The sequence below is a fragment of the Schistocerca nitens genome, chromosome 2 (genome assembly GCF_023898315.1).
Source record: "Schistocerca nitens isolate TAMUIC-IGC-003100 chromosome 2, iqSchNite1.1, whole genome shotgun sequence".
In the NCBI taxonomy this organism is placed as follows: Eukaryota; Metazoa; Arthropoda; class Insecta; order Orthoptera; family Acrididae; genus Schistocerca; species Schistocerca nitens.
The window spans coordinates 615,829,805-615,850,444 of NC_064615.1; positions in this window are offsets into that span (position 1 = coordinate 615,829,805).

Here is a 20,640-nt window from a genome sequence, read left to right on the forward strand (position 1 = left end):
ATATTAATAGGATATGTAGCTACTCATCTCATAGAGCAAATGTTGAGTTGCAGACACACTAAACATTTAAGCTTTCAGACAAAAAAGTCCATCTTCCAAAATGTAAAAGTCACACGCATTCACACAAGTACAACTCACACACTCATGGCCACTGTCTATGCTGAAGCCTCACTCACAATAGAATACAGGAAAGAAAAGGAATAAGAAGCCACATACTGAGTGATGCAATGTGTTACTGCATGGTAATGAATTAGAACAGCACAGGGTTGTGGGAGGGAAGGAAAGCTATTTGGTAAAATCAAACAGTTGAAAGTCCAGGATGGGATAACAATGATCTGAAACGAATAAATTGCTACTTACTGCACAGAGAAAGTGTTGAGTCACAGACAGTCACAATGAAAAAGCTACTAAATGTTCACACAAGCACAACTCAACAGTCAGCTCCATCAGTGTTTAATTCCAATAAAAGAAAGTATTTATTTAGCACATTCAGCAAAATGATTTAAACAAGTAGCACAAATTGTACTTGGCTGTGAATCTCATTGTAGTCTTTCATTCACTGTAACCAGTTTTGGAACAGTTTCCTCAGATTTTTCGGTTTTACATTAAATTCAAATACAACATGATATTTCATGATCAAATCATCGCTCATTTTTGGTTTTGAACAAATATGTCTATTTTGGACATGGGAGTACATTTCTTCAGAGACTGTCTAAGCATTGTTATATACCATTCATCTCAGTCAAGACTACTTCACAACTGACTTTACAAAGACAACTATTTGCCAAAGATGACATGTTGAACAAAGATGTTACATTTCAGATATTTTTAAAATTGTCAAACATTTATCTCTAACACAACTGATTTACAAAAGCACTATGAATTTGAACATGGTTATTTTAAAATAACAAGTTTGTGAAACAAATTAATATAAATTCTCATTTGATTTCCTAACAAAAAATATTAATTAAAAGAATGACTTGGAGAAAACACAATTATATATATTTATAAATCATGCCAATGACACCTCTAAAACATAAATGTGCAAACTAATACCATATGATTTGATAAATGCACAATAAGCTGACTCATACCACATCACAAGAATAAATACACCATAAAACCCTAAACTGAAGATACTGATCCTCCTGATAACTTTATAAGAGGCATGTGCGTTTTGCAGGATCCTCCTGATAACTTCATAAGAGGCATGTGCATTTTGCAGGAGACAGAAGACAACTGTAATTATATAAATCAAGGATTTCTACTTATTAAATTTCCTGGAGAGTTCAGCACAATTTGAAAATTTGATATCAGTTGTGTTTAAACACCATATAGAGGCAATGATGAATCATAGAGACACACATTTAAAAGCAGACAATGTGACCACAGTACACAGAGATGAAGAAGTCATGTGGTGTGTGTGTGTGTTTTGCATGACTGAATGTATTTGTGTGTGTTCCTGCATCTGCTGAAGGACTTGGTCCAATAGCCAAAAGAATCCTTCAGTCTACTTTTTGTTTTACATACTGCTATTCAGCACCTCTCTATGTTGTGAATTGCAATCGATTCTATTTCTTAATGTTATTACTCCACAGATTTTCTGTTTTATTTATTTATTTTTTATTTGTGATATGATAACTCATATTTAACTGTAAATAATGTATATATATTGGAAACCAATATTGAATGACACAGTCATTTACAGCTAAAAATGTGCATAAGTCCATATCATTAAATATGTTGTATTTCACAGCCGCCTGTACCTATATCGCCATGGACTGAAAGGAGGGATGCCTTGTTAGCATCAAGTAGTTCCACACAGCTAACTAGTAAAGGAACTATAGAGGGAACTGAAGACTGCCTCTAACTCAATGTCTTCACTTCTGAGGTACTTCCTTACATATATTCATATTTTTATGTGAAGTTGTCTCTGGAAGAATCAGAATATGCAATACATGAATATATAATGTCTTACAATAGTAAATTGTGTCTACAAGGTACACTTTTACACTTCCCTTGCTCTTATCTGCTTTAGTGTCTTTTTGCCTGTGTAGTGTCTATATACTTATATCTGAATAATTTCTCTTTCCTTGCTAGTAATTTTTTAATTCAATTGACATGTACAAACATCAAAATTTCCTACTCGGGAACCAATAATATATTTCAGTTTGTAGTTATTATATGCATTAATTTCTTACTTTTATGTTTGACAAATTTCTTAACTACATTGTTTCTAAAGCATAATTAGAGACCAAATATATTCTTCTCTGAGTCAGTGACATCCTGTACAGGCTGAATTTCTCATTGTCAAAGTTTTATCTTCATGTAGGTGGTCTCTGAACATGAATTCAAGTAACTGCACATAGAAAAAAGTTAAAGTACATCCATTACAAAAAAAAGGTCTTGTTTAGCTATAAATGTGCATATAGTATTGTTTCTATGGCTCTCTTATATGATATGCACATTGATGGTACAGAATGTAGGATCAAAATAAAAATAAATGGAAACTCAAGTGGCTCTATTGCACTTTTGTAATGTGCCCTAGAAATTTACATTATGTATGCTGACTAATTACATACATTAAAATGCCATATTTCTAAATTTGTGAGTAGCTGGAAGATAGGAAAATGTTAAATAAATAGTTGCATGTACATGTGTCTAGGGTGTATCTATGTTGAAGATGTGGAGACATCAATATAATTTTTATTCAAAAGTACAAAAAAATGAAGATATGTGTTTTGTGGGATGGGGAAAAGATTGTCATTTATTATCTTGTGTACAGTTAATTAAGAACTGACTGATGAATGCATGAGAAAACAGACATTTCAAATTCTAATGGAACATAGTCAAGAGGAATAAGCCTGAGTGAGCTTGAAGGCCCAAAAGTAGCATCTACTACACTGAATAATTGTACAGTAAATGTAAATCTGCAGAGATCACTGACATCCACAATGACATATGATACAATTTTTTGACTGATAGTCTGAAAGACATAGCATTTGCACATCCAAATAACTTTTTTCTGTACTCAAAGTGTGTACCCTACCATGTGGATTGATAGACTTGCTTCTATTCCTGCAGAACTTGTAAAGCACTGCAGCAATGAGTATTTCACTTCTAGAGAGTTTGAAAGAGAAAGTATCTGCAATGGTAAATAATTTTTTACTATACTTGAAGCATATATACATGAAATGGAATAGAGATGGGGGTCTACTACACGACTTCCCAGTTGTAGTGTTAGCACTTTACAGAGCTCATACAGGGAACATGAATGTGTTCCTGTGGGAGCTAGAGTCTCTTTTATCCCAGTCATCTTCAAAGTCCAAGAATTTAATAGCTGTAGATGATTTTAATAACAGTTTTCTAAATGAGAGCAACAGTAGATTTAGAACATCTAGTAGAGTCCTTTAACAACCAGGGAACAGGTCACAGGCAGAAATTAAACAAGGTGACAATATTATCAACAAACCTGAAACAGTTGCAGAAATATTGGACAAATATTTTCTGTCAACAGCAGAGAAGGCAGGCTGTAAATCATCTGTGGACAAAGCAGTGGATCATCTACAGAATGCTATGTGCAATGTAACCCCAGAGATATCCTTATCTCTTCTTCAGTTAAATGATATTCAAACAATAATCAGGTCATTAAAAACTAAAAAGTCTGTTGGTGTTGACAATATTTCTAGTAAAATATTGAAATTTAATTATAAATATATAATTCCAGTCTTATGTAACATATTCAATGCATCTTTGCAAGAAGGAATTGTCTCTGATAGACTAAAACTGGCAGTAGTGAGATCTCTCTTTAAAAAAGGTGACAAAAACAATGTCACTATCACCCAATTTTCCATTTAACTATCTTTTCAAAAATTCTCGAAAAACTTGTGCACAAATTGATCGTCAACTATCTCAACCTCCACAATATCCTCAACCATAGTCAATATGAATTTTGTGCTGAACAAGTAATATTCTCCTTTAATAGTAAGGTTTTGGGAACCATTAAAAAAAAGATTTTTGTTGTGTAAACCACCAAATTCTTGTGAAAAAGGCAGAATATTAAGGTTTAGGTGGTACTGTTAGTTTGTGGCTTCAGTCATACATAAAGGAAGATTCAAAGCTCCTTGTGGGAGTGTACGGGGTTGTAGAGGGGACAGGGCAGTGCTGGTATGTGCATCAGAGGTTTGAGGAACAGTAGTGTGGGGGAAGGAGAGGGGAAAAGGAGAGTGAAAGTGAAGGGTAAAATAGACTAGTGGGTGAATTATTGGGATAGAAGGCTTTGTAGTGCAGGAGTGGGAATGGGGAAGGGGATAACTAAGTGAAGGACATGGACGAGCAAAAGGTTATAGGAGTCTCAGATATATGAGGTGTGACCAAAAAAGTAACGGGAATTTTTGTTTCTCTTAAAGAATGTTTATTCATCAGCATCAACCTTGTCCCCCTCACCCCTTCAAATTAATACCTGTCAGATATAAGACACTTGTGACAGTGGTTTTTCCACTTCTGGACTAGCTTTTCATTACAATCGTCAGTTCCTTTAGCCATTCTGTTTTTATCTCATCAGTGGTGGCAAAACAACATCCTTTCATGGTTCTCTTTAGCCTCAGGGATAGATGTCTGGCAAAAACAGTGGCTGAGGCAATAAAAGGTTTTGTTTTTTGTCAAAAAATCACAAAGAAACATTGAGGTGTGAGCAGGAGCATTATCATGACCATAAGTGGTTTTGCCACAATTCTGCTTATTTTCTTTGGATTGCTTCATGCAAATGGTGCATAACTTCCAGGTAGTATTCCCTATTGCTGTATAAAGCAGGAACTCATGATGCACTATCCCATTTTAATCAAAGCAAACAGTGAGAAGAATCTTAATATGATCAGACTTGTCAAACATTTTTTGGTCTTGGCTGTTCAAGCCTTGGTTTTGACACCATACTCATATTTTATCACTTGTTATAACTTTCTCTAGAAGTTCTGGATAGTTGTCAACCTTGCTGAGCAATTTCTGAGTAATGGCTACACAATATCTTTCTTTCTTTCTTTCTTTCTTTTTTTTTCTTTATTTTTTTTCCCCAACAGTTTTGGAAAAAACTTTGCTGCTACACTTTTCATGCCAAAAATATTTTAAAAGATTGCTTGGAATGAGCGAAGGATGTGCTGACATCATCAGCAACCCCTCTGATGATGATTTGCAGCTTTTCCAGAATCATTTTCTTTACTTCTTCCACATTGTCATTAGTAACTGATATGCTAGGGCATGCAGGGTAGTCATTATCTTCAACATCTTTTCTAGCTTCTTGGAAACATTTATACCACTTGTAAACTCTCATCTTACTCACAGCAGATTCACCAAAAGCCACAGTCGATATTTTGAACATGATACTGCACTTTATTCAATTTCTCAAGCAAAATGCAATGCAAATTCTTTGATCTATCATTTTTTAAACTAAAAATTCACCAAGCAATGACGAACTACATATTCAAAACAACTGAAAATGCAAACATAGACAAGGCATATGTTTGCCAACAAGATTTATTTTATTTTGTTTTATTTATTTATTTATTTGAAATTGGATGTATAAAACCTCTGAAATGAAAAAAATCCTGTTACTTTTAGATCACACCTCATATTGCAAGAATAGTTCCCATGTGTGTAATTCAGAAAAGCTGATGTTTATGGCAAGGATCCAGATGCTGCAGGCTGTCACACACTCATTGAACAGAGTGCTCAGCAACTAGCTGGTCAAGCTGTCTCTTAGCCACAACAGAAAATGAAGACTCTTTCTCTGGGTACTCTCAGAGAAAATATTAAGTGATACCAAAACTTATGGTAGAAAATGAAAAACAAAAGGGGTGAATTTTAGCTTGAAAATAAAAATTGTATGTTGGACATGGAATGGTTGTATTACAAGTCTGTAAATATTCTCTTGGCACTTCACAATCAGTGGAACTTACAGTTGTAAAAATAAAAAGCAAAGGTAGCTCTACTGCATATGTTAATTGACTTGTTATAATCCAAGAGTGTACTAAGATCCCATTAGAAGTAGACTAGCTGTATGCTTTGAAAAGGTTCTCTGTTGAGAGGCTGTGTAATACTTTACTAATTTTTTTTGTTATGGTCAGTAATTTTATACTGTAGAATACTAACCAAAAACAGGCATCAAGATCAACTACCATTTCACATCCCTGGCAAAGTGATAGTGAGAAATTATTTTAGAAATATAGATGCCAACTGCCTGTATTCCTAGTCTTATGGAGAGTGACTGGTAATCAGTGTAGGCAACTACCAGTCTCTTATTAGAAATATCTGCAGAAGGTGTTTAACCTGTTGCATAAACTTGTGTGAAACGTTCACGGTCTGCTTGTGCAAAACAAATGACATACCCCTGTGCAATGACCCACTTTTCACAAATTTTTATTTGGAGCAAGATGTTAAATTTTCTGATAAAAAGTCACTTTTTTTGCTCTTGAAGTGTATAATAAACAAAATATGCTACAATGTCTTAAGAAATGAGTCATATATAATCTACAGTTTAATCCTGAAGTGTATATGGGAGGAGTACTTCCCATCTCATTGTATAACCATATACAGAGGAGGAAAAACATATTTATTCACCAGCATTACGTTAGGAAATCCCAGACAATTTTTTTAATGACTGTGTCTTCTAAGGGACACACCAATGGGTTAAAATAACAAACGAACAGCGTACAGAGCTGATAGACATAATTCATGACATGTGACTTTGCAGTTCACATTTGTTAACTCAAAATGTTCAGTGAAGTGTTAAGCTTTAACAAACATGTGTTCTATTCCCAACTTTGTGTGTATAGGCAGCACTGTCACTATAAAATTACAAAGAGACAGGATAGTTGGCCTGTACTTACCTCTAGGAGGCTAAATCAAATATTACAGGTCGAGACATGTAATAGAGATAACTGAACTTGTTCTTGTTTCCCCTCATGTGCACAACAGGTATGTTCCACTCATTACAGGGCATGAGTGGCCTGCCCCAAACTAGGACTATACATTGTAAGGTAGCTGAAGAACAAACTAACAGTTCAGAAGGCCCAGGTTAGTGTTTCCACTTTCACTTTTAAATGGGTACACCAGCACTGCTGGAATTTCACCTCCTGTTGGTATGTGATTAACAACCATTCTGTCTCTTTGTAGTTCCATAGTTTCCTCGTGTGAATTTCCTTTTCTGTACAACAATGTCATTACACTGTTGCTTATACATACAGAAGTTATGCCTGGAGTGTGCAAGATAAAGGATAATGTCAACGTAAATAAAATATGAAAAGTAATTATAAAATTGGCTCCATTCATAAGTTTACAAGGTCCTTTCCCAGAAAAAAATAAACATACCAGTGTATAGGTAAGTTCACAGTCCCCTGTGGATGCATTCTGATCTAGAAGAGGAACATTTGTCTAGACAGATTATATGACAAAATGTAATAATCTGTATACAAAATTTGATACATTTTGCCATTACATATATTGGAAAAATTTATAAATTAAAAGCTGTTATTAAATAAGTATTCGCCTCAAGAATTCATCTTTCTTGCAGTTACCATCAGATAATTATAATCCTAAACCTGTACTGTTCACTATTCATGGTGGCTGCTTCACAGCAGGATCTGGTGGAACAAGGCCATCAGAGTATTTCATTGATAATGGAATTGTATATGTTGCAATCAATTACCATCTTGGACCATTAGGTAAGGACAGTTTTAACATTTAAAAAAAACTCATTAAGTATATAATTCATTTGTTATTATTATACATGATTTTGTATCAATATATTTGCAGATAATGATAACTTAAAACCCACCATTTATATTAGTCCACCTATGTACATGACATGAAAGGCCAAAAAATTAGCCTAAAGAATTGACTGAGTTATAATGGGTCAAATGTTGTTGGTTTCATCAGAACAAAATAGTTGGAGGAGCAGAACAGAGCAGATTTTACTACAGAGTATGATGAGGAAACAAGGAAGTAGTGACTCATTTGCATCTGATGAAAGAGGTGAGTGCATAGAATTAACTGGAAGGAAACTAATAATTATTTATTATTTGAATTATAGAAGTATACACTTGCAGAATGAATAGAAAAGGAAGGAATACTGGGGTGGAACATCATGCTGCTATTAAGATTATAAGAAAGAGAACGTTATCTCAGCTGGAAAATAACCTGCATGAAGACAACATTCTAGGTTACTCAATCATTGTAATTGGATGCTTGTACAGCCCATCTGCTTTTATGAGCTGTAGTGACAGGACACTTCAGAGAAAACTCGAAGAATATCATGCGTAAATTTTCTGATTATGCTTTGGTAGGTAACAGGTAGACTTTTCTACATTTGGTTCTAGATTCAGAAATTCACGTAATTAAAGCAGGTGCCACAGACAGGCATTCATAACTGATGATGCTAAACATGTTATCAGAAAATTACATTCACAAAATAGAAAATATAGTTGTGCTGGCAATGTCTTACATTTTCTGGTAACTAATATATTTTAACTTTTGGATGGCATTATTGTGGGGTATGGAATTACTGAGCATGAGGCTGTTATAATATCAGTCACTACAGCTGTCAATATGAATGTAACAAGGTACATATTGCAATATCAAACATTCTCTGGGGTGAAACTGTGGAGAAGTGATGCATAAATTCAAAATATTGTACAATAGCCTATGCTTTAGACATGTTTATGGGCTGAGTTAAGTTGTGAGAAATGGCGAATATCTGCCGTCATTTAGTAGCTTTATTAGAAAGTTGCAATTGATTGGTTGCTTGATTTTTATTTGGTCCCATTTGATTACATTTTGTACAAAGTGTGTACTTGTAACATAGGACAAGTCAACTTAAACCTATTTTCTTGCAATGTTTAACCTATTTACTACAATTTAATAAATCAAAGTGGCAAAAATTATTATAATGTTGCATGCATTTTTCACCTATTTTTCGGTCCAGAAAATTATTTACATATTACATTATACTCAGATTCACATTCTCAATTTATTTATGTAACAGTAATAGTAGCATTTTTCATTCATTGATCTAATTATAAAATTCTTTTTCCATTTAATAATCCTATGAAAGGTTTTGGAATGTCTTTTTGCTCACATTGTCCTGTAAAGTCTTTGGAAGGCACTTCGTAAGTTTGACACCCGAGTATAGAGGACCTTTTCAGCAACTCTCAGTCGGTGTTGTATACTTTGCTTCTTGGATATGGACCAGCTATGTCAAGGGATACTATATCTAGCGGGCTTTTTGTAGTATTGGGTGTAGCTCAGTATGTTTTGAGACACGGGACTGTTTTGACTTTTGACATATTGCACACTTTTTTAATACCTGTATGATTCGTCTTCTCAAACTTGGAAAATAACAAAGTCTTGCTATTTTTGCACTACATTTGCCTACTCCATAATGTCCCCATACTTCATGTGTGTGTCTTATAAATTCATTGCTATAATCTTCAGGATCAGATTTTTCATGTTTCCTATGAAACAAAATGCCATTGTACTCCTGATACCATTTACTTACCTTTCCACCTTTATCTTGCCTAAGGTTTTGAATGACATAATTTAAAATTGCTTAAAAAACTTATGGTAATCAGACTGTTGTGTTGTACCTCACATTAAAAACGTTTTGAGTTCCGCATGTTGCTCTGTCAATTCACCAAATTCCTCTGAACCTTGTGGTAGCCTAGACAAGCCATCTGCAATGACGTTCTGACTTCCTTGAATATAAATGATTTCGAAATTGAATTCTTGTAAATATAGACACTACCTAGCTAATCTAAGGTGCAATAATTACCATGTTAAAAGAAATGACAGTGACTGATGGTCACAGTAAACTTCAGTATTCTTGTCCCACAAAAATTTTCAAACTTTTCAAATACCCACATTACCGCTAAACTTTCCAATTTTGACACAGAGTAAGACCTTTCTGCTTCTGATAACATGCGACTAGCAAAACCGATGACATTGGGTACTTTCTTACCTTCTTCCTCTCGCATCCATGCATAGACAAAAATCCTTGGACATATCAGGGTGACTAAGAATGTTTGCGTTGATAACACCTGTTTAATGTTATTAAAGTCCTATTGACACTTATCATCCCATAACCAAAGCCTATTTTTTCGTAACAAGTTGAGCAATGCATCACTGTTCATCAGTTGTGGTATGAATTTACAAAAAAACGAAGCTAGTCCTAAAAGAGGCTTTTAGTTGTTTTTAATTCCTAGGTGTTGGACAATTATGTATGGCATCAATTTTTTTCAGATCAGGTAATATACCTTGTTCTGTCACAACATCTCCTAAAAATTTGACTTGCTCCTTACCAAAACTACACTTTTTTAAATTTACTGTTACTCTATGAACTGCAAATCATTTAAGCGCCTGTTCAATGTGCCTGATATGTTCTAATCAAGTGGGTGTGGCTATTAGCAGGTCGTCTACATAGACAGTGATTTTGCTAAGCAATTCAGGTCCTAAAAACTTGTCCTGTGCTAATGTTCAGTCCGAATGGTAGAACATGGAATTTATAACTTCTGCCACCACAAACAAATGCTGTATATTTTCGACTTTCTTCATCGAGCTTTATTTGCAAGTAGGACAATTTAGAAGCTGTTCGTTCAAATTTTCTGGCCTTATACGTACTGGTATTATAGTCTTATTAATACCGCTAGCATCAAGAATTAATCTTACAGAACCACCTGGTTTGCTTACTGGTAATATTGGACTACAGGCTGATGAAAATGAACATTGCATAATTCCTGATTTAATCATACAATTGATCTCTTCCCTTACTGCCTCTTGTTTTGCCAATGGAATAGGATATGACATCACAGAAAATGTCTCATGTGGATAGACTTAAAATTTATATTCATAGTCTTTGATTACTTCTGGCTCCTTACTGAAAACATTGGCAGGCTCAAATAACAACTTAGAAAGTTCTTGTCGTTGGATTTCATTTAGCACCTGTGATTCACTTAATTTCTGCATTACCATTTTGTAACTAACCACAGTGTTTGCTTCTCATTCATTATCAAATATGTTTATGTAATATACAGCTGGAAAGGAACATTGTGCTATTACATTTGACTCTGGCTTATTTTTATTACTTTCATCAGGTGTTTTGACTAAATCAATAAAAAAATCTGATCCTTTACATAAAAGTGGCATTTACCATTACCTATGTCAATCTGTGTTTTTTATGTTCTAAAGGTGTCCATGCCAATAAGACAGTTAGCTATAAGTTGGTCAATTATAAGAAAGTTGCACTTCACTGTAAACTGTTCAATTTGTAGTGGAATAAGTGCATGATGTTAAACCAATTTAGTCTTACAGCCTGTAGCAGTTCGCACCTAGGAATTTTGGGCAGAAAATGTTGGAAATTTGCCTCTCTTCTTCAATTCACAAAGAAAATGCACTTAACATTAGGTTGGTAGGTGAACCTGTATCTAAAATTAACTGTGTGTCAAGGTTAAATATTTTCAGCCTAATGGTTGTTTGTGCTAGTTCTTCCTTGATTTTATTTACTATATCTAGCTCATGTTGATACAAATCATTCTTGCTATCACCTCGTTTGTCAAATCTTATGAAACATATGTAGTTCTGCCTTCCCCCCCCCCCCCCCACTTAAAGATTAACAGCCTGTGGCTTAACTACAACTGGTTGGTGTTTGCCAATGGTGTAGTGCAACTTAGTTCATTACCTGGAGAAATTTCAGTGAGTTGCACTGTGCCCATACTTCGCCACTTTGTGTCGTTACCTGCTGTACAGTTATTTTGCTACCCAAAGGTCCACTGCAGTACAGCGCAAATCATGGCATTGTTGCCGCATGTTCTATTCATGTTCATCATATGGCCTTGTGATGGTTAATTGTAATTCACTCGTGCACTGAAATTACTCCTGTTGTTTTGGAAATTCCTTTTAAATCATTTGTTTTTTTCCTTTCCCATTACCTTACTCATTATCTCTGGCTTTGTAATTTTGCTGTTGTGTGTACCAACCTTGCTGTGTGTTTAAATCACGTTTTGCTGACTGATTTACATAATTATGTTCTTGTTGTACCTGATTTTCTATTACTCTATTGGGTACAAGTCTTTCCTTATAGATTAAGTCCATAGATCAAGTACTGACAAAAAATATTCAGTGTCATGCTCTGGCATTGTGACTAATTTTTCTCTAATATGCTATGGTAAATGACTCTTCAAAAATTTTAACACCTCTACTTGTGATATTTGGTTCGCCCAGTAGGGTGTCTTGTATTTTTAAAATTATTCACATAGACTACTGGTACCGTCTTTGCCATTGAATGGCAAGGGGTTGAAAACCTCATGTCTGAGTCTTTCTTGCACTGCCTCAGAACAATATTTGTCGAGAAAACTCTTTCAAATTGGATATAAGTGCAACAGCATTCGGCCACTTTAGTTGTCCATAAGAGCACATCAACTTGCGTATATCCCACGACAAATCTGATTTTCTGTGCTTCCGTCCAGTTGTGTCGAAATACATGACCAAAAGCACTAATAAATACTAAAGGATTCATTCTTTTACCTTCAGTAGTGAATGCAGGAAATTGTCGATGTCCCAGCAAACCTTCATCTGCAAAAGTAGTTGATAGACTCATGGCATTTTTGATCGTATTTATGTTGTTATTGTATTTACGTGTAATTCCAGCTGTTAATTGTTCATATATCGGAGTTGTGGGTATGTTTACATTTTGCAATCCACAACTGTCACTGGTACCTGCTGGGGGACTCGTAACAATTTGTAAACAGATACCAACAGGTTGTGTTTTGTTCAGTGTATCCTGTGTACTATTAACAAGCATATTTTCTTCTAAAAGATTGTGGATCCTGTTTTCCACGGCTTGTAGGTTAATGTTTACCTGGTTTATGATTTCATTTTCTTTTTACTTAATAATCTTTACTACTACATCTGTATATAACTTGCACCTTGCAACTTCTATGCATTGGTGTTACCCTTATCTAGCGTACCTGCTTCAGCTTGACTAATGATATCACTCAGATTTTCATTAATCTTCTCTCTCTCCTTCTTAGCACATGCTGAATCAACTTCTAATGTTGCTACCCTTAATGTAAGCTCTTCTACAGCTAAAGGTACACCTTCATAGTCGCTATTTAGTCTGTTAACAACAGTGGTTATCTTTCTTACTATCGGAAACAACTGGTTTTGTGTGGATTCAATGTTTGTGTTTGACTCTGTGATTTTCTTTTATCTGTTGTTCCACTCAGTTATGACGGTCATTAACAGAATCTACACGCTGTTGTGCCTCTGTAATGTTACTGTTAACTTCAAAAAGTACTTCATGCTTTACTTGTGTTTTCATATCATTCAATGTTACGCCGATTTCAGTGCGAAAATTTTTGGCTATCATCGAATTTCTGCGAGACCGTGTCTTGCAAATCCTTGAATACTGGTACTTGTTTTTGTTATTGCTCCATTGCAATTAGATCTTGTGTAACAGTGTTTTATTGCTGTCTTACCGCATTCATATCTTGTGTCAAATTATCAATTTTAGTATTCATGTTTGTGTTGTGATGAAGTAGTGTTTGTAATGTGTTGTCAAATTTATATTTGGATCGTTCTTCAACGTTTCATTCATGAGCAGTATGTTACTCTGGGAGATGCGTGACATTGTCTTGACATTTGTAAACATTGTGTCATCAAAGTTATTGTGTTGTGGAGCATCGCTATCATTTGTCACTCCCTAACACTCATCTGATCTACTTAAACCTTCTGCAGTAGGTATGCTTGGCGCCTGATTTTTAGTTTTCAATCATGAAGTTCTACACCATCTTGGCTGATTACATTTTAGCTATTGTTATCAACAATGGGCATACATTTTTCCAAAATGTTATATGAATATGCAAAAATTAGAAATTTCACAAAAAATGTTAAAATTTCATACACTAATTATAGCATTTTATAAATATAACTTATGTAATGTCAAACCCTGTTTTACATCTATTATAATGTGCAAACTATTGTGTCACAATTTTTTATGTTTTACTGACTATCTGTATCACGTAAATTTTTCACCAATAAAATTCAAGGAAGGGAATAATGAAGAAAAGGTTTCTATCTACATCAAAAGAGTTGCTACCAAACATAATCACGCAAGTAGTTTGGGTAGCCATCCTATCTTCGGTGCGCTGAACAAAACAGCTTGCTATGAAAAATTTTACATGACCTGAGTCCAGTTGTTATTCCTTTCAAAGATTTTCTCCTAAATTTTGCCTTTTTGCATTATTTGCTCCCTGTCATGATTTATGCAAACAGAAAATAAAGGCAATTAGTTTTTATAATTCATAACAATGCCATAGAAATTTCTTACTATAACAAAGTTAGCAAACACTACTCACGACCGGTGCCCTGATGTCCTGGCACATAGGTCGCCAGTTGTAATATATGAAAAACAATTTAAATAAAATATAATTGAAAATGATTGTATTATTAAAATGTCTGTGCTTATTTTAATTTTTCTTGGTGATCGGACTTCACTGACCTTCTAGTTGAATCTGCAGGTAGCAGACTCAAACTGGCGCTTATTGTAGCCAGGTAAATCCTCTTCCTATAGTTTTCCTCTTAACTTCAATAAATAAAATGTTTGATACTGAATTTCATTAGAATATTATTCACACACACGATACATAAAGCTTGCAATACTTCACATCTAAAATCACACATCCTCATCATCCTTCTACATACAAGAGTCTTAGTGTGTCCAAACAAAAAACTGTCCAAGAAAATGTCTTTTCATTTGTCTGTGCCTTACCACATGTTCATAATTAACATCTTTGCTAATGCTTCTGTTCAATTGGTGCTTCATTTTTGTTTTGTTCTTAAATAAATATTAACTTTGCGGCATCCTGGGGGTCTTTTATTATGTACTTATACACACTGCAGTAGTTTTTGAGGGCAATTACAAATTTAAAAATGAAGTTACGTTTCAGTGCATACAACTACAAAAACAATTTACATATGAATCATGGAGCAGTTGGAATCTGTAACTGAAATTTAACTACATAGGTTAATCCTTGATATCAATTTCAATATTATTTATTTTTTGTAGTAATTCGTTTGTCATGTATCGCCTTTTCTTTTAGAATTTAGTGTGTCTGTTTCTCCACATTTTATGTTACTGTTTCCTATTTCTTGTCAGTCATTTAATTTTTCTGTTTTTCTGATACATTTTAGTTTCTCCCCACCCAAAACCCTCACTTTCCCGCCCTTCTTCCTTTAGATTCAATAATTAATATACAATTAACGCTATTTTATAACAGTATGACTTCGGTGTGTGCTTTACTTAAAAGGTTGCCTGCGCTTTTCTAGTCACATAAATTGCGTGAATAATTCTCACCAGACATGAAAATTTGTTTTTAATTCTTGTTCTTAATTATTTTCGTTATCTTCAGTTAATTTCGATATAATTCATGACTACTTAAATAACTCTCAGAGTGTGATTGTAATATTGTATGAGCCCTTGCTTTCATAAATTGTCTATAGGTACCGTCTTTGCCTTAGCTATGACGTCATTGCTCAAAGCCAACGAGTGCAATCGGACACTAGAATTTATCTGATAAACATGGAGGACAAGGTGGGCTGCATCTAAGCACGCTAGGCACAGCAACTTTCATCAGTATGTATAGTGATATTTGTAAGATCATACTTAGTAAGGGAAACTAGTATGCAGAGATGAGGGTGTAAAAATTGATAACGAAGTTGAAATCAAAATATACAAACAGCGTTTCAAAACAGATGTTATTAAGAACATTCAAAAAAGTTATAATACGTTCACAATGCACTTGAACATAAATGAGTTAAGTTCAAACTACACAAATGGCAGAGAAATAAAATTTAACGAACTGCAAATCATTTTTTCAGAAATTCCAAATATCGAGGTTGTATGCTTGAATGACCACTGGCTTACAAAGGATAGTATCAAAACCTTAACTCACCTTGATAATTTTTATGTTGTCAGCAGTTCTTGTAGGAGTTATTTAACTCGAGGAGGATCATGAATACTTGTAGAAAGATCAATGCAATATAGATCAAGATTCGATTTTGATTCCCATAATGAAGAATGTATATTTGAAAGCTGCTGCCTAGAGTTAGGGCAAAATATTGGCATTCTATCCATGTACAGCATTCCAGGCGCAGAAAAAATGAAACATTTTTTGTCAAAATTCCAGTGTCTATTGCAATAACTTCAAAAAGACACCAAGGAAAATATCATAATAATTGCTGATTTCTACATAGAAGCTAGAAACTAATATGATTCAAATATTGGGTTTCAGAGCAGATTTCACTGATTTCACTTCAGTAAATGAAATGGATGGCTAGAGGACAAATGCAAAAATGTAGAGGCATATCTCACTAGGGGTAAGAAAAAGATACTGCCTACAGGAAAATTAAGAGACCTTTGGAGAAAATAGAACCACTTGTATGAATATCAAGAGCTAAGATGGAAACCCAGTCCTAAGCAAAGAAAGGAAAGCAGAAAGGTGGAAGGAGTATATAGCGGGTCTATACAAGGGCGATGTACTTGAGGACAATATTATGGAAATGGAAGAAGCTATAGATGCAGATGAAATGGGAGATATGATACTGCGTGAAGAGTTCGACAGAGCACTGAAAGTCCTGAGTCGAAACAAAGCCCTGGGAGTAGACAACATTCCATTAGAATTACTGATAGCATTGGGAGAGCCAGTCCTGACAAAACTCTACCATCTGATGAACAAGATGTATGTGAAGGCGAAATACCCTCAGACTTCAAGAAGAATATAATAATTCCAATCCCAAAGAAATCAGGTGTTGACAGATGTGAAAATTACTGAACTATCAGTTTAATATGTCACAGCTGCAAAATACTGTCACAAATTCTTTGCAGACGAATGGAAAAACTGGAAGAAGTTGACCTCGGGGAAGATCATTTTGGATTTCATAGAAATATTGGAACACATGAGGCAAAACTGACCCTACGACTTATCTTAGAAAATAGATTGTAGACTTAGAGAAAGCTTGTGACAATGTTGACTGGAATTCTCTCTTTCAAATTCTGATGGTGGCAGGGGTAAAATACAGGGAGCAAAAGGCTATTTACAATTTGTACAGAAACCAGATGGCAGTTATGAGTCGAGGGACATGAAAGGGAAGCAGAGGTTGGGAAGGGAGTGAGACAGGGTTGTAGCCTGTCCCCAATGTTATTCAATCTGTATATCGAGCAATTAGTAACGGAAACAAAAGAAAAATTCGGGGTAGATATTAAAATCCTTGGGGAAGAAACAAAAACTTTGAGGTTCACCGATGAAATTTTAATTCTGTCAGAGACAGCAAAGGACATGGAAGAGCTCTCGAACAGAACGGACAATGTCTTGAAAGAAGGATATGAACATCATCGAAAGCAAAACAAGGAAAATGGAATGTAGTTGAATGAAGTCGGGTGATGCTGAGGGAATTAGATTAGGAAATGAGATGCATAAAGTAGTAAAGGAGCTTTGCTATTTGGGGAGCAAAATAACTGATGATGGTTGAAGTAGAGAGGATTTAAAATATATACTTGCAATGGCAAGGAAAGTATTTCTCAAGAAGAGAAATTTGTTAACATAGAAGCTTTCACAATGTGATGCTACAAAAGAACGCTGAAGATTAGATTGGTAGATCAAATAACTAATGAGGAGGTATTGAACAGAATTGGAGAGAAGAGAAATTTGTGGCACAACTTGACTAGAAGAAGGGATCAGCTGGTAGGACATGTTCTGAGGCATCAAGGGATCTCCAATTTAGTATTGGAGGGCAGCGTGGATGGTAAAAATCATAGAGGGAGACCAAGAGATGAATACACTAAGCAGATTCAGACCGATGTAGGTTGTGATAGGTACTGAGAGATGAAGAAACTTGCACAGTATAGAGTAGCATGGAGAGCTGCATCAAACCAGTCTCAGGACTGAAGACCACAACAACTGTAAAAGATATAGAAAATATGATACAATGACTAAAAAGTAAAACATCAGCAGAATGGAATGGAATATCAACAAAAGTATTAAAAACAGTGTCTAAAATAATTGCACAGCCAATAACTACAAAGAGACCTTTGGAGAAAGTAGAACCACTTGTATGAATATCAAGAGCTAAGATGGAAACCCAGTTCTAAGCAAAGAAAGGAAAGCAGAAAGGTGGAAGGAGTAGTCCCTTCAAGAAGGTTATTTTCCAGACACACTGAAATATGCAGTAGTTAAGTTACTATTCAAAAAAGGCACAAAAGAACATATGGAAACTATCACCCAGTCTCCCTTCCTCCATCACTATCAAAAATATTTGAGAAGTTATTCACCATACAAGTTCAAAATTTTATAGAAAAATTTAAAATAATCTCAAAAAATCAGTATGGATTTCAAAACGGACAAAACTACAGTATCTGCTGTAAACAATTTTGTTGATAAAATTAGCTCCTCTCTAGACAACTCCCTGCATCCTACAGGAAATTTTTGTGACCTATCAAAGCCCTTGGATAGGGTGAATCATTCCTTGCTACTCTGCAAACTGGAAAAGTATAGAATTGAGGGCACCTATTGCTTTATGGGGTCCGTGGACTTGCCTTCAAATGGTTCAAGTCTTATCTCTCTTATAGACAACAGGAAGTACAAATATGTCATGAAGGCAAAGAGTATGTTTCAGATTAAAAAAAAAAAAAAAGAATGACTAGCTATGGAGTGCCCCAGGGTCGCTGTGTTAGGCCTTTTGCTGTTCTTGGTGTACATAAACGATTTGCCAAACCATGTGAGAGTTGCAGAAACGGTGATGTTTTCTGATGACACTAGCATTATTTTAAAAGGATACACTGAGGATGATCTACAGCAGAGTGTCTCTAGGACAATAAATGAGACAGGAAAATGGTTTAGTGATAATGCTTTGATCATAAATAAGGAAAAAATGGTATTGATGAATTTCAGTCATATTAAAAGTAAAGCTAGAAGAAGAGTAAAAGCTGAGTTAGGGAACTATGTTATTGCACAAGCTCCAAACAGAAAATTCCTTGGTATATGAGTGTATGAGCACTTGAGATGGGAAAAGCGTCTAGAAGTTTTGAGTAAAAAATTAAGTAAATGCTGCTATGTGCTAAGAACGCATCAGGAATGCTGCAACACTGAACCATTGCTGTGTGCGTATTACACATAAATGAACAGTTTGCTTAGATATGGTGTGATCTTCTGGGGAAATACAAGTATGGCAAAACAAGCTTGCAAACTTCAAAAAAGTGCTATTAGAATAATGAAAGTGGTTCCCTGCAGAGTGTCATGCATGGAAATATTCAAAGAATTTAAAATAATGACTCTTCCTAGCTTATACACTCCTGGAAATGGAAAAAAGAACACATTGACACCGGTGTGTCAGACCCACCATACTTGCTCCGGACACTGCGAGAGGGCTGTACAAGCAATGATCACACGCACGGCACAGTGGACACACCAGGAACCGCGGTATTGGCCGTCGAATGGCGCTAGCTGCGCAGCATTTGTGCACCGCCGCCGTCAGTGTCAGCCAGTTTGCCGTGGCATACCGAGATCCATCGCAGTCTTTAACACTGGTAGCATGCCGCGACAGCGTGGACGTGAACCGTATGTGCAGTTGACGGACTTTGAGCGAGGGTGTATAGTGGGCATGCGGGAGGCCGGGTGGACATACCGCCGAATTGCTCAACACGTGGGGCGTGAGGTCTTCACAGTACATCGATGTTGTCACCAGTGGTCGGCGGAAGGTGCACGTGCCCATCGACCTGGGACCGGACCGCAGCGACGCACGGATGCACGCCAAGACCGTAGGATCCTACGCAGTGCCGTAGGGGACCGCACCGCCACTTCCCAGCAAATTAGGGACACTGTTGCTCCTGGGGTATCGGCGAGGACCATTCGCAACCGTCTCCATGAAGCTGGGCTACGGTCCCGCACATCGTTAGGCCATCTTCCGCTCACACCCCAACATCGTGCAGCCCGCCTCCAGTGGTGTCGCGACAGGTGTGAATGGAGGGACGAATGGAGACGTGTCGTCTTCAGCGATGAGAGTCGCTTCTGCCTTGGTGCCAATGATGGTCGTATGCGTGTTTGGCGCCGTGCAGGTGAGCACCACAATCAGGACTGCATACGACCAAGGCACACCCGGCATCATGGTGTGGGGAGCGATCTCCTACACTGGCCGTACACCACTGGTGATCGTCGAGGGGACACTGAATAGTGCACGGTACATCCAAACCGTCATCGAACCCATCGTTCTACCATTCCTAGACCGGCAAGGGAACTTGCTGTTCCGACAGAACAATGTACGTCTGCATGTATCCCGTGCCACCCAACGTGCTCTAGAAGGTGTAAGTCAACTACCCTGGCCAGCAAGATCTCCGGATCTGTCCCCCATTGAGCATGTTTGGGACTGGATGAAGCGTCGTCTCACGCGGTCTGCACGTCCAGCACGAACGCTGGTCCAACTGAGGCACCAGGTGGAAATGGCATGGCAAGCCGTTCCATAGGACTACATCCAGCATCTCTACGATCATCTCTGTGGGAGAATAGCAGCCTGCATTGCTGCGAAAGGTGGATATACACTGTACTA